Here is a 3,104-nt window from a genome sequence, read left to right as displayed (position 1 = left end):
TCTCTCTCTCTCTCTCTCTCTCTCTCTCTCTCTCTCTCTCTCTCTCTGTGTGTGTGTGAGAGAGAGATGGATGGATGCATAAATGGATGGATGGAGGGAGGGAGGGAGGGTGGATGATTAGATAGATGGATATTTGGATGGATAGATGGATGGTTGGATGGGTGGATGGACAGATGGATGATGGATGAGTGGGTAGGTATATGTATATATGTATGTATATATGGGTGGTTGAACTGATAGATAAATGGATGGATAGAGATGTTGTAAGGGTTGCATGTGTATCACAGCTCACATGTGGAAGTCAGGGGACAATATCCATGCCTTTACGTGGGTTCCAGCGATGGAGCTCAGGCCACCAGGCTTGTGTAGCAAGCACCTTTCCCCACTGAACCATCTCACTGGTCCATTTCTTTCCTTTTAAAAGCCCTCTCTCTTTCCTGCCCTATATATTGACTTTCTGAAACCTGGAATGTCTCACGGTTCCGTGCTAGCATCCTTCTACCATCTCTGAGGTCAGACAGCTACTCAGAGCTCTCCACGGCCCAGTGTTTTCCTCCTCCCACTGCTGGCCACCTCCCTCTGAGTCTCAGGGACACTGCAGCCTCATGTTTTCCACGGCAGACCTGTCCCTTGTCCTTAAGTTCATCTGCACGTCTTCCTGCTGTGTTTTTGGTCTTGGCAGATGGGACTCCATGCCTCCAGCTGCCACACCACCAATGCAGAAATCCCTCAGCCTTTCTCTCCAGTCTTTTTTTGTGCTTCATTGCTGATGGAGAACTGTCCTATCTGCCATCTTGCTATCCTCTCTCTCCTCCACGCTCATGACTGCTTCTCCATATCCCTGAACAACGGGTAGGACCAACTCTTAATGCCCCCCCCCAGCCTTTTGGCCCTTTAGGATCAAAGAAAATAATCATGTGATTTTATTACTTTCAAACTTGTAGAAGTTTATTTTGTGGCCCCAAATTTGATGGGCTTTGGCCAGCATTGCAAATATGTCTGAGAGGACAGTCTTCTGTTGGGTGGGGGTCTGTCTGTGGTGTTTCTTATCTCTCTCTTATCTATCTCAGTGTAATTCTTTGAAAACTCAGTCACGGCTCTGTATATGCCAACCATTTGTTTCTTTCTGAGTGGCAACCTCTGGCGTTGTGGACTGGAGTTTTCTCTCTCTCTCCTGCAGACACCTTGTTTTCGGGTTTTAGCTATGACTGTGGCTGATATCAATGCTGGCTTTGTCAGCACAAGTCTCCATGCCTTTGGAGTATTTAGGATATTCTCAGTTGTGCAGCCACTGCCACTGTCAACTTCAGAACACTTTTATCACTTTGCAAACAAGCCACACAACCTTTTAGCTATGCCTATCCCACACCCAGTCTCCACCAGCCTCAAGCAACTGAGTGCATACTTTCTATCTCTATGAATAGTCTTTGCTTGTTCTAGAAATTTCCTACTAAAAGTAATATATGGTAATAAAATATGGCCCTTTGTTGGTATTTACTCTAGGCTCCGCCCCACAGTTACCTGGCAACAGCCAGGTGTGCCTGACTCAGTATAAGAGGGGCTGCCTGTCCCCTCCACTCTCTCTTGCCCTCTTGCTCTTGCTTTCTGTCCTCTTGCTCCCTCTCCTTACCTTCTCTCTCCCCGTTCCCCTACTCCCCCTCCATGAGCCCATGGCTGGCCTCAACTTCTCTCCTCCTCCTCCTCCTCCTCCTCCTCCTCCTCCTCCTCCTTCTCTTCCTCCTCCTCCTCCTTTTCTTCTTCTTCCTCCTCCTCCTCTTTCTCTTCCTCCTCCTCCTTCTTCTCTCCCTCCTCCTCCTCTTCTTCTTCCTCTCTCTCTCTCTCTCTCTCTCTCTCTCTCTCTCTCTCTCTGCCTTTCTCTGTCTCTACTACCCTCTCAACTCCCTTTCCCATGCCCTGAATAAACTCTATTCTATGCTATACCATCGTGTGGCTGGTCCCTCAAAGGGGGAAGAGATGTCTCAGCATGGGCTTGCAGAGACACCCCCTTCCACCTCACCATACCACACCTCCACCAAACATATCTCTGTTCTCTCCTATCTTTTTATAAAACACAACACCCTTTGACTAGCTTTTTGCTTAGCACTCTAAGGTCTAAGGTCACCCTTACTGTAGCAGGCATCATTAGTTTATTGCTCTTTATGGCTGAATGCTCCACTCTGTGGATATACACTTTTTACCCCTTTATCTCTAGATGGGCATTTGGATTGTTTGTTTGGTGGTGGTAACGAGCTGTGCTGCTGTGCACATCTGCACACTAACTCTGGGAGGTGCTTCCAGTTGTCTTGGGTGTGTACCTAGGAGCAGAATTCCTGGGTCAAATGGTAATTCTGTGTTTAACTCTTAGAGTATGTGGCGGTCTGCTTGTCAAAGCGGCTGCACAAGTTTATGTCTCTGCAGATATGTCTGAAGGCCCTGCTTTCTCCTCAGCTGTGCCAGCACTTGGTCATAAACTGACTTTAAGAACCGTAGCCATCCTAACATATGTGCAGTGGTATCTCATGGGTTTCTATATTTCAGCCTCCTTGTTCCTCCTCCTTCTCTTCCTCCTCCTCCCCTTCTTCTCTTCCCCTTCCCACAACCTCTCCCCTTCCCTTCCTTCCCCTTCTTCCCTCTCCCCCACTCCCTCCCCCCCTCCCTCCCTCCCTCTCCTCCTCCTCTTCCACCTCTTCCTCCATGTGCTTCATGTTGGAAACTCAGGACTAGTGTCAGAGTTTTACACCACACATTCACAGATCACAGCTCAGCCAAACACTTTAGGGTGCCCTCATGGTGTTCTGCCCACAAACTCTAAGCTCACCTTCATACTTTGTCTTTCCTCTCATGTCAGCAGGGTCTTTGTCTTCTTTTGGGTTGGTTTTTCTCCTACCCTGGGGTATGTACAGACACTCTGTGGCAGGGTAACTGTGGGGCTCACTCTTCTATTCCCTAACTCTGCAGCATTATCTGTTAGAGCATCTGAAAACAGCTATTGCTACTTTGTTCTTCGTAGGTGCTGTGAGACTAATATTCCTGTGTAAATCAGACTGCGTCGTCATCTAGCCTCCCCAATCTCTCAGGGGAGTCCACTGTCCTCAGGATGAAGT

The 3,104-nt window shown here is 48.2% G+C and overlaps 1 protein-coding gene across 2 annotated transcripts in view; it reads left to right on the top strand.

Annotated features, from left to right (window-relative positions):
* Snx31 (sorting nexin 31) overlaps positions 1-3,104 on the top strand; it is a 56,684-nt gene that overhangs the window by 34,867 nt on the left and 18,713 nt on the right. The gene's annotated exons all lie outside the window — the stretch shown is intronic.

Source organism: Grammomys surdaster, unplaced genomic scaffold (assembly GCF_004785775.1).
Source record: "Grammomys surdaster isolate TR1022 unplaced genomic scaffold, NIH_TR_1.0 63, whole genome shotgun sequence".
Lineage (NCBI taxonomy): Eukaryota > Metazoa > Chordata > Mammalia > Rodentia > Muridae > Grammomys > Grammomys surdaster.
Note: the sequence above shows the minus strand (reverse complement) of the source record. Positions and strands in the feature narration are given on the sequence as shown.